Raw genomic sequence first — 12,757 nt, 5'->3', positions numbered from 1 at the left:
ACAATGACATGTTTTTCATATCAAACTAGCAAACATACAGCTTCCTAGAGAATTCATCAGGTTTTTGAGAGCAAGCTCTAAAGGCAGATTAGTCAGTCCTACAGAGAAGCATTTTTATTTGTGTTTTTACCATACTTACTGCTGTTACATAACACAAAGTGGTTACCAAACCATGATAAATAGAGCAGCACTCATTTTCTCTTTTTTAAACAATTGGGTTTTTTTTCTGAGAAGGATCATTATTGATGGAATGAGAGTAAAATGTGTGTTTTTTAAACTTGTAGCCCTACAAGTCTTCTTGGTTTTGCTGTGCTTTTTCCTCCAGCGGCTGGGTTTCCTTTTTGTGATGCCTGTTTGTGAGCGTTTCGTTTTTCCTGTCAGGCCTGCACTATGGAACAGTCTGTTTTCCACAACTTTTGTAATTATTGACTTTTGCTGGGTTTTTTTGTTTGTTTGTTTGTTTGTTTGTTTTTAGTTTTTGTGAGACTTTTAAGCCATTTCCTACTTTTATTTGTGTATCTGCATTTTAAATTAGTTCATGTGGTTTGTTGATTTAATTCAGGGAGTGCTTTTACGTAAAACCAGACAAAACCAGGCTTACGTCTTCTCTGTCTTCATGTGTTCACAGTTTATTCTACAATTTCCTAGAAACACTTTTGTCATAAAATACTCAGTTTTGTTGCAGATAAGGCTTTGTTTTCCTACTTCCATGATCAACATTGTCAATTAAATTCATTAATGATTATTGCCAGCAATGCTATTCCCATAAGTCATTTCTAAGGAATGTTTTGGCAGTATTGTGGACCATCTACAAATTAATTCTGTAAGATGCAATGTCCCATGAAGAATTTTTTGGGCAAATGCTCTGTTAGGAAGAGAGAACTGAAAAGAGCTGGTACTCTCTGAGTGAGCTGCACACTTACTATAATACATTATAGCTGTAATGTACGTTTTTAACTATGATGGAGAAGTAGCTAATGAAGCATTGAAAAGTAATGTTTTTTCTAAGTGCCAGTGAAGCATAATCAGGGAGATTGAAGCAAAATCTTAATAAATTAATGAAGCAAATTTAAATGAATCTGTCAGATTGGTTACAGAGGTAAATGTTCAATCAACAACAAGATCTCTTAAGATGGCAAATTTTATGAATCTAGGTAGGCATGATTCCTTTGGCCATGATTTCACTTCCCAAACATCACTATGGAATGAACAGTCAGCTGAATTAGTATTTGCACTTTTTGGGTTTTTTGGTTTTTTTTGCAGATACCAGCGTAATATAAACACTTTTTGGTTGCAATTAAGTGTCTGTTACACAATTTTAAATTTATACTAAATCATATCTGAAAACATAGCAGTAGAAACTCAAGATTTTTTTGAAAAAAAAAAGTCTGCTTAGTTGTTTTTGCAGAATAATTAAAATTATTGCATCCAAGTTCCATCTTTAAAGAAAAAATATTATTTCTGAAGTACTGGGTTTTTTATTAAATGCAGTTGATTGCAGGACATAATTTTAACTACTTTGATGTACAGAAAAATTCGCTTCTGCACACTGGAAACTGCTTCCAGATCTGCCCTTGAAGACAGATGTGAACTTTCCACTCCATTGCCTAGAGATGTTTTTTTAAAAGAGCTCCATAAATGGTTCATTTTACAAGCAGACTGCATATTATTCTAGTGTCAAAAGCTTGGGAATTGATTACATGGACTATAATAAAGATATGATAATTTCTGATGTGTTTTAGGATGCAATTTGAATTCTCTGGGCCATATATCTGCACTTATGATCTCTGTAATACACTCTTCATGATTTTGTATCTGCAGCTCTCCATAACCTATTTTGACAAAGCCTTTTGCTTTCTGAGGTTATTTAAAATTTCTATCAAATTATAGTACAATTGGAGTTTTTTTGTTTGTTTTTACTCAGGCAGATGCATATTTTACTAAAAATTTGGTGTTTTTTTTTTTAATTGGCTTACATGATATATATGATTAAAAATAGAATGTAAGTGCTAATTCCTAATTTAAGCTATATATTTAATAAAACTATGAGTAAGTTTCTATTATAAAGCTAGATTTCTTTAGAACAAAAACAAATTATATCCTGGTTTTATAAATTATGAACTAAAGTCAGAGTGAAGTAGCTAAATTTTTCAGATGCCACAAAACCAAGAACTAAGAAATTATTTTGATCAGTTTTACAAAAAGGCTGTTGTAGCTTTTTGCTTTGTTTTGGTTTTGGTTTTTTTTTTTTTTTTTTTGGTTGGCTTGGGTGGGTTTGGTTGGTTAGTTTTTTCTCAATTATTTTTGAGGTTTTTATTATAAATTATGACAATTTCAGAAAAATAAGGAGATTTGGAGATTACTAGCAAATTCCAACCCATTCTTTTGGTTTTGTTTTGGGAATTTTTTTTTTTTTTTTTTTTTTTTTTTTTTTTTTGTAAAATGCTACTGCTTTGGTTTAAGACCATTCTTTATGGGAGTATCCTGAGGTGAGAGGAGGGCTTGTAAGCAGCAGAAAGCTGTAGGTCTGTCTCTGAAGAGGAATAAAAGAATAAAAGTGGTTGTAACACTTTTGCTGAGGAATATCACACAGAAGAGAGGTGCTGCCTGGGTGGGACCCTTACTTCACTTTAATCATCAGGATCCCATTGGCCATTTCACAGGGCTTTCATAGCCCAGAGAACAAAGATAAGCAGAAAATTTTGGGATTTGGGGTGGGTTTTTTGGGAGTTTTTTTCATTTTGTGTTTTTTGGATGTTTTACTTTTCATCAGACCACTGAGAGCTATTGACTTCTCTGTCATTTTTATCTCCAGATGTTTGTTCTTGACTTACAAGAGAACATACAATTAAATTAATTAGAAGCTGACATTAGTATCACTTATCCTGGAAGACTGAGGATTAGATCATCTTATTTATGATATAAACAGGTTCTTTAAAAGGATGTTTCAAGGATTGAGCAAATACTTCAAAATTAATTAAGACTTGAAAATTGACTTTTAATGAGAAAATAAGATCAGTCTATTTTGAATAACTGCAACACATTTGAAAACATAAAACTTCAAATGAATATTGCTCTTATTTGTTTATTTATTATTTATGTTAAGGGTTATTTTTTGCCATTTTGAGTTTTTTAATAAGGGAAGAAAATATAGAATTCAGTCCAAGGTTTGGCGAATTAAAATTTTTTTTTGTTTTTGTGACAGATGTTAATATTTTGGGTTTAGAAGTAAAGTCAGAGAACTATGTGCTTCTGAAATGACAGAGTAAAAACAGCAGTTAACTTTAGAACTCAGTAACTCTTTATATTAAAAGTATTTTAAATATTTCTAAAACTCTTAATCAATTTTCAATTTATCTAAAAGTTTTACTAAGGACACTTGAACATCAAATATCCTTTTAAATCATGGTTCAAGACAGGCCATGCTTTCAAGATAAAAGTTAAGCTTCTGTGCAGTTTCTGCTGCCACTGTAAGAATGATACAAATATTAACCACAAGAGTAAGGTTTGTCAAACCTGACATAAAGGACAAAACTATTAAGTATGAATACATTATGTATAATAATAATAATAAGAATACAAAAAATTCAAGTAGTAAATGTGTTATTTCACAGTAGAGCCATATTTATTTTTTTTTAGCATTATTATTGTAGAGTGTTATGTAGTTTAAACCACCAGCTATTTTCATGACAAAGTAACTCTGGTACTTTTTGCCAAAAGGGATTGTGAGTATAATTCCCCTGTACAGTTCAGCTACATGGTGTGGGAAAATGCTGAGCTTGTATCACACGCATCTTGGTCTTGCATTACTTCTTTTAGAGATTATATTTTTAATGTTTTATATGATTATTTAAAACATAAGTATAATTAAAATTCATATCTTCTCTAGTTTTTATATATATATACATATATATATATATATATATATATATATATATATATTTATGCCATCTAACAGCCAACATGTAAAAAATTCAAAGGATAGAGAAATTGTTGGAACAATAATCTTTGAAGCTAGAGAAGTTCCCCCCATAAATTTGGTTATCTTTCTAAGAAATGCTGAAATGTTGAGAATAGAAAACTCTTTGTGAAACTAGAAAGATTTTGATATTAAAGTAGCAAATCTGTTGAAAATAATGGCCCCTTCTGGACATAAAACTCTATGTATATTAGATTGCTGGGCTTCCTGTGTGCTGCATACCTCTGTATGTTTGTGGATGTCTGTCTATGTACCATTCATGTATGTATGAGTGAACAATTATGGATTTGCCCTTTCCCTGAAATATTTTTGAAGATGTATGGAGGGATCCTCTGTCTTCTCATCAAGGAGAAATTCTGAAATAGCTAAACTATATAAGTAATTGTGTAATTAGCATTAGACCTGAGGTGACTAGTTGATTTGAGAAGATTCTTTTTCCTTCTGAAGATAGCAAGAAGAAGTGAAAGTGCAACTAAGGAATGCAAGGAGGCAATTTTGAATTTTGGAGGCACTTCATTTTCACTGTCTGTGTAGGGCTTTTTTTCCCACTTTGTAATACTGTATGTATTTTGAGACATGAGAAAAAATTATTTTTAGATGGATAAAATAAATAATTTTCAAGCACAATGTGTCTATTACTTGCATTGCAAGTCCATTGGGAAATGGAGTACTCCTACTAAATTTGAATATTTTGTGGCCTTGCCCTTACTTCCAAGGAGAGATGACAGATTCATTGACACTAATGAGACAGAAAAATAGAGTCCCAGATTTCACAGGTTTTTTGTTTCAGGTTTTTGTTTTAGTTTGGTTTATTTTTGTTGTTGTTTTTTGAGTTTTTGGTTTTGGTGGTTTTTTTGGTTTTTTTTTTTTGGTTTTTTCTAGCAGTTAAGAATTGTGGGGTTTTTTATATATTTAGTATTTATATGGAGAGTTAGCAGTACTTTTCTTTTGGGCAGATTTACATGGGTTTAGATTATTTGGTATTTTATTTGCATAATTTTATGGTGTCTCTTGAAAGTAAGCTAGAGCTTATTATGTGTGATTTCTGGAGTATATAGGATTTATTTGCACATTAAACACCAAGAAAGCATCTGCTTTAAGTCATACTCTAGCATCAGAGTATGTTATACTTTTAAACAGATTGCACTCATGTTTCTGTACAAAATACTGAGAATAATTTTTAATGAATATTGGTTTGAAGTTTCTCAAAAATATTTTTATTTTCAAATCTTCTTGTACATATTTCTCAAACTGTGGGAGGACACAGCATGCTCACCTTTTTCGAATTACAATTTTTGACAGGATTTTCCTGCTGACTAAATGGCATACTCCTTTTAAGGACATTTTTTTTCTTTTGCACCTGCACCTCATCTCTCCCCTTGCCTTTCCCCAGACTTTGCACTGTGTTGCCTCAAGGCTTGGGAATTTTCCTCTTATCAGTAAATATGGTCACACCTGCTGATAAAGTGTTATTCTGCTCCTGTGTTGCAAAACCAGGCTGTGGCTGTTTCTGTGCAGCGGTGCTCTGCCATCGCTGCACACTGCCCATGGCAAGGAGGTCAGAATGGTTTTCACCTCCTCGTTTTAGGTGTTTAGGAGAAATGTCCATTGGGAAGAGCTCCAGAAGCTGCTGGAATGCCTGTGTGCTTCTCAGCACTAAGCCATGGTCATTCTGCACAGGTGTCATATCTATTTCCTTTGTTGGTTTCTTTTATCACTTTACTGCTGTGGCAGTTGCCAGCATATCAGAAAATGGTTACATGCAAACTTCTTCCTCTATCTGTAGCTAATAATTAATATAATTTTCCAAAGCCAGGTAAGGGACCAACCTTCCCTTTCTGCTGGACTGTGTTCATTGAGAATAGTGTTGCCTTGACTATGAATGATCCCCCTTTTTTTTTTGTCTGCTTGTTTCTTTGCCTGTCCCCCTCATTTTTCAAGCACCTAAAGGATTCAGGTACCTTTCACATGACACTGAAAGCAAACATTATATGTAAATCACTGCTAATAAACTGAAATTATAAAGCCATGTAAAATAAAAAGAACCCATAAAACATATATATTCACAGTTATTCTGATTTTAAAAATTCAAACAGAAGAGATGAACTGGTAGATATGAATCAATGGAGGGAACTGTCTTCAGGTTTTTAGACATTTTGAATATTGGACCATTTATTTAAGTATCAGATTACAGATTTAGGTCTTTTCTTTGGGCTACTATTTTAAGAAAGGTTTGTCTTTGGACTTTAGTGCAGGCTCTGAGCAAATCTCACATTCATCCTTGAAGTGAGGTCTGTGTGGAGCACGGTTTGCTGCAGGCTCTCTCCCTAATCAGGACTAGATACAACAGTCAGACCACCAACACTGTTCATATCTGGAGAGAAAATCCCATAGCCTGCTGAGTGAATCTGACTAGCCAGGGTCATAAATTTAGGTCCTCAGTTAAGTATTTACAATTTAGGTTAGCTGAGACAGGATGGAGCTAGGACTTTTTAAAAATTTTAAATCAGCTTTTTTTCCTTAAGTATTTTCATCTCAGTTGATAGCATTTCACTTGAAGCATACAGATTCTTCTATATTAAAAAAATCAATGCATTATTAGGTAAAAGGGGAACAAAAGACACACATTTCAATCTGTCTTAGCAAAGATTTTTGGTTTTTCAAAGCATATATTTGGGGTGAACTGCAAATGTTAGTTTTAGGATTATCTGATTTGCAAGAGCAAACAAAATGCAAAATGGCTTTTAAGAGCAATGATGTATATCAGTTGTCTCTGTATTTCTATTAGGGATGACCAAAATAAAAAGTTCTTACAAAGAGTGGTTAAGGTCTTTATATATATTATCCATTTAGGTTCACGTAGGAAGATTGTATTTGTAGTTTATAGCTAAATGCATACTGTGAGATGTAATAAAAATAACAGTTCTCCTTTATGCTATGGAACCTAGTTCCATAGCTAAGGTCTGGTTTTTGAACAAAAGCAATTTTCTCTAGACTGTCTGTAAAAGGTCAGCATTGAACACAGAATTGAATAGACCACAAACTCTTCAGGGGATGGTGTTGTTTATTGTTCTAGTGCCATCTGTGACACTAGACATTTTGTCAGTTCTGAGCAAATAATAGCGATGGTGAGGTGGGAATACTCACGTATTCTGCTGACCAGTTTGTGGGAAATAGTGATTCAGCTGCTAGGAGGCACAGAAAACAGTTATTCTTTGAGACTATTGTAATAAAGGGTACAAAGGAGCATAGTGAGGCTTCTCCATATCTACATATAGCCACGAAGGATTACAATAGACTAACATTTTTAAAGCTCTGACTAAACTGGTTTATAAAATAACTATTTAATAAAACTGTATTTTTACCATAAAATTATTACTTCGGACACTAACAGAACCTTGGATTTCTTTGGCTATAGAATCTACAGAAATCTTTAGGAACTCCCATTCTATCAAAGCAAGTTAAGAATAGCATTAATAGAGGTCACATGCTGCTATTCATTAATGCACAACAGTGTGGTAATTTGTCACGTATGCAAGCAACCAGAAATCATTTTAGTCATCTAATTGGGAATTTCCTTAAAAGAACCTGTGAAAGAGAATGTCGCTGCAACAATTTTTATCTGACTCTGGTTGTCAGATATACATAGAAATATGTTTATGAATGTAACTCTTATCTTCTTATCCTGCCAATAAATTCTCTATCTCTGGCTTTTGTGAGTTAAATGAAAAAACAAAAATAATACAGCAATACCTCTGAGATGGACTTTGTGGATTAGAAAACTGCTTAATAAGACAATTTTATAGTCATTGACATGTAAGGAGAAAAAGCTGATTTTCATGTGTACTTCACTGTAGAAGTCAAAATTCAAAAATATCTTAAATGTTTTATAAACAAAAGGTTGGCCTTTGAATGATGCCCATATCCACTTTATTGTTTTTTCCTTTACTGGGGTTGTTTTTGCCATGGTATCAGAAGAAGTGGTACTAAAGTGCTCAATGGGAATTTCTCTGTGTAAGACTGAGGAGGAATCATGCCTTTGTTTTGGGCAACAGCGCCCCTACAGCTAAGCCTGCCAATAAAAGAAGGGCTTTTAGTCATCTTGTTATAATGATGCATGAAAAAAACAACAAGCATATTACAGTGCAGTTAGGTACAGAGAAAAAACAAATGCAGTGGTGCTAGCTCCTCCTCAATAAAAAAGTTATTTTTCCACCGTTTTGGTTCATTTGCATCTGTGATGTTATATATATACACTAGGGATACATTTTTGTGCATTGACAGCATAATTCTAAGCCTCTAAGGGATTTCAGCAAAATAACTAAGGGAAATTAAAGTATACACAGAGACTATACACATAAAAATCCCATTATCTATTAAATTTAATTGCTAAGATAAAAATTCCCATACAACAGAGCAGTTGCTGAAAAAACACAAAACGAGCTTTTTCTGAAGGTGCTGAGATGTATCTTGAAGTAAGGTAAGGGTATGCACTTTTCAGAATTGTCATCACTTGAAGAAGTGGGTCATCTTTTTGCTGTCATACTCTGTATTTCATCTGTACATGACTGAGTGAAATATTCAGCAGTCCCAAACCTATTAAATTAAGGAGCAGGTAATTCCTGATACGTGGGAGAAACACTGATTCCTCTGTACTTTTCTGGTAATCTGCTGCAGTATTTACAACTTTATCACTTGGTGTGGAAGAAAAAGAGATAATTGAAAATAACTTATTTTATTTCATAGCTGTGACGGCTTATAATTAAACATATCAATTAGTAACAATAATGACAGGCTGAGATAACTTAGTCTTCCTCAATCACATACTGAAACTCTTTATTTGAGAAAAAGATAAAAGATGGTATTTTATTTTGCATTGTTCAGAAAGCAATTTCATCTTGGTCGAAACTTTAGCAAATAAAAAACCAAATTCTTAAACTGAAAAGGTAATCCCTTCCTCCTCCTGTTGACAAAATTCTTTATTCTGCAGGGATTTCTACAGTTTTGTTTTTTAAGGTAATGCTTTAAATTCATCTGAACCAGTTTTTGGGGGTTTCTGTGATCTCCTTTGGTGGCTAAAAGACACCTTGATGCTTAAAGTCAACTAAATTCTGTGAATCAATTTAATGCTAATGATATAATGCATTCTGCCCATGATTACTATTACAGAAATGCAGTTTTTAAAACTGGTATGATTTCGTGAATTGTTGAGTGATTTTGTTGGCAATCACATCATATATTGAACTTAACTGTGTTTCTCTGTACCACACTCCTATTGTATCATACTCCAAACTTCAAATCACTACTGTCAAGGAAGGTGTTCTAATTTTAAAGCTAAATTTGTCCATGGACCATTAATATCCATTTGGTTTGCAGCCAATATACCTTTCCTCCCATATAAGTCATATTTGTGAGATTCATTTCCCTAGGTTAAATTAGCCACGTTTTTCTAACCTTTTTTCCAAAAATCAACATCTGACTAAGCATTTGTTTGCACATCACTTTTCCACTTGGGGTGGAATCCAAAAATAAGTTTAAGTTCCTAAGTGATATTTTAGACAAAATTTATGTGTAAATTAAGGAGAATGAGTCTGGAAAACTGCCTGTGGCCTCCATAGACATTATATCTGTAAAACCCCCCCTGCATTTTTTCTAAATCTGGATGCCACAGAGACTTCACTGTGGACCCTGTCTCTGCCAAACTAGCTTCATTTAGACAGTTACCTCCTGTCTGCCTAACACTGTTTGGACAGAGACGATGTGAGATTTTGGTATTTTATTTTTGTATTTTTTTCTTCTGCCAGATCTGCAGTCTTTGTGGTCATGCTCTGAACATTATGTTTCTCTATCAATCTATGTGGCATAGGTGGTAACTTTTTTATATGTAGATCTAGCAATTTGAATATTTCTTCTAGAGGTGGGAGATCTAAGTCCTCAGTTTGTGTGGGATTTGAATTTGTAGATCACACATCCCAGAGAAATGCTGAGGACAAAATTCCCATTCTAGATGGAAATGTAGCCTTCCCTCTCTGCATTTTGTTCAGCCAGTGTCTACCACAGGCAGAGCAACACAGAAAGGAGGATGCACAGACTTGAGTACAGAGCAATTTGTGGATGAATACACACAGCAGACAGATACCAATGAAGAGTTGTTAATAGTAACATCTTCACCACCTCAGTGAGGCCTTTGGATGGTGTCTGCTGGCCAGACAGTCACAACTCAGGTCAGCAAGCAGCAAATTCTCCACCTCCTTGGAACATACCGGCCAACCTTTGAACTTGCTGGGTTGTTAACATCCACTTCTCTGTATTTCCCTTTTGGCTTTGTGCCTCTTCATGTCAGTGTATTTCTTCCTAAATTGTTCTCCCTGTGACACTATATGGTTTTACTCTTTTTTCTTTTTTTTTCTAAATTTTCTTGTATCACCTGTTTTCTCTAAAATACCATCTCAGCAGCCTTTTTGTCAATAAAACTGAGCTGAGGACTCTCAACTGTCCTTGAATTAGACACCTGAAATTCTGAGCTAAGCCTTTCAAGACTTCCTTCACTCCTTTAGTTTGCAGAAAGGATCATTCTGTAGCAAGCAGGGCAGAGCTCTTGCTTGATGACTGAAAAACAGACATTCACAATGAATGTTAGATGTATGCCCTTTTCATAATGACATTTGTTTATTACAAAACTGTGTGAGGAGAACATTGTGACAGAGCTATTTTGTTCTGCCCAGCAGTATTGGGTTGAAAGGCTTGCTGAAACCAGGAGAGAGCCGTGGATTCAGGGTATTAAAGCACTTGTAGTGCCAATCATAATGTCTACAGCCAATTCAGGGACCAAAGGGTGTGAAGAATTCTGTAAAGAACTAAGATTTATCTAGTGAAGACTGCTAAAAGAAGATGATGTCCATTTTCCAAGTCCTAATAAATTTGGGTTGACAGGCTAACTGAAGAGATAGCCTTAGGGAAAAGCTTGCATTCAGGGCATGAGGTTAACTGAGGAAAAGACAAGTCTAAGACTGAGGCATATGACTTTATGGTACAAAATTTGATTTTACAGAGAACCATTCTGACAGAGAATCAGGAGCTAGAGGCCTGATGCTATAAGATGATTTTTGTATGTTGTCTTGTGACCAAATATCCCCATGGTAATGAAAAACAATTATATGAAACACATAGCTTTGGGAGTAGTATGTGCAATGCTTATACAGTAATCCTGAAAAATAAAGTGGTAAATAGATGCAGATATAGAAAAATCCAAGAGGACAATGACAAGGTTCATTAAATCACTGGATATCTGGACAATTCCAGGTTATATCCCTACTATCACATTCACCATCATGGCAGAGAGGCAAGTCTGAGAGTTCCATCTTTTGATAAAATTTAATGTATTTTGCCAATCTGCTAATCATCAAATTCCTTTCTTCATGTTAATTTCCATTATTTTCCTTTTTAAGAGTTCTACCATGTGCTCAGCACAAAGCATAGTCCTTGAGTTCCAGAAATTTACTCCAAGGAAAGGACACTAAATAGAGACAGCAAGCAGTGGAAACAGTGGCTGGGTAACTAAACACTTAACACTGTTACTAAAGTTGTTGAAGTTCTTATAGGCATCCAGAGAACTGAGTCTGTGAAGGATTTAAATGAGGGAAAGGGAAGTGATGATGAATCTGAGAAGGAGCAAGTGTATAAGCAGTGAGCACGCAGCAGCTGAGAGGTGCAAGATGGAATCTGTGTTAACAGCAGAGACAGGAGGAGAGCCAAGTGTAGATGTACCCCAAATGTAGACAGATAGAAAAGAAACAAACATACAGACCCTAGAAACTGGATATAAAGAAATAAAGATGAAATAGGCCAAATAAATGGTACTGCAAAAAGAACATTTGAATTTAAAGTAAAAATTAACATGTTCCTAAAGAATATCTACATAGGAGTAATTTTTTTATTATTTCATGGAAGATTATGGATTATTTCATGGCAGAAGGCACTTCATTATGTTTTTATGTAATTAAAGATGGCTAAGGCTAGATTCTGAGAAGCTTAATACGTTGAAGTACTGTCTTATTCTCATGCCAGGTGCTGACTGAAGGTGTAGTAGCACAAATAATTATGGCATTATTTCTGCTTTCATTGGGAAATGAGCATTTTCCAGGCTGAACGGATAAAGAAAAATCTACCCCCTTTTTTTGGGTTTAAAATATTTTCAGCCCTCCGATAAATTAAAAACAAAAAAGCTATGATAATTATTTTGCCAACTTTTTTTATATTGATCTTCACAAAATTCATGCGAAAACAATCAAAGCTACTGTGAAAATGGATCTTTTTTTCAGTAGTCCTTTTATGCTGTGTTATCTAGTACGTTTACTCCACTGCAGACTTCTAAATCCACAGCAGACTTCTAATAATAATGTAATGATTTCTGTGGGGCAGATTTGTCTCCTGGAGCATTGCTTCTATTTTCAGTTTATAAAAGACAGTACTCAACATATGTATGGCTTCCAGTGCTGTTTTCTAGAAAAAGAGAGGAAACCGTGCTAAGAATTCCAGATAGTCCCATCTAAAAGAAATATTTGCAAGAAAAATGAGCACATTCATTAAAAAAAAAAAAAAAGAAATTTGTATTTCTTAATTAGTGCTTCTTCAACAAATGATGTGTAGTTGGAATACTTTAACTCCTAAGGAAGAGAATAATAGTTCCTGGAGGATTATGTTTAAATGCTTTTTTCAACAGAAAATAATTTAAACCTAAATTATAATTAATAGTCTGATACAGAGCCACATTCAATT

General features: G+C 34.1%; 1 protein-coding gene across 1 annotated transcript in view; it reads left to right on the top strand.

Moving 5' to 3' along the window:
• PCLO (piccolo presynaptic cytomatrix protein) overlaps positions 1-12,757 on the top strand; it is a 318,336-nt gene that overhangs the window by 124,428 nt on the left and 181,151 nt on the right. The gene's annotated exons all lie outside the window — the stretch shown is intronic.

The sequence above is a fragment of the Onychostruthus taczanowskii genome, unplaced genomic scaffold, assembly GCF_017590055.1.
Source record: "Onychostruthus taczanowskii isolate IOZ18803 unplaced genomic scaffold, ASM1759005v1 scaffold41, whole genome shotgun sequence".
Classification (NCBI taxonomy): Eukaryota; Metazoa; Chordata; class Aves; order Passeriformes; family Passeridae; genus Onychostruthus; species Onychostruthus taczanowskii.
The sequence above is the reverse complement of the archived record's forward strand: the minus strand, read 5'-3'. Positions and strand labels throughout refer to the sequence as shown.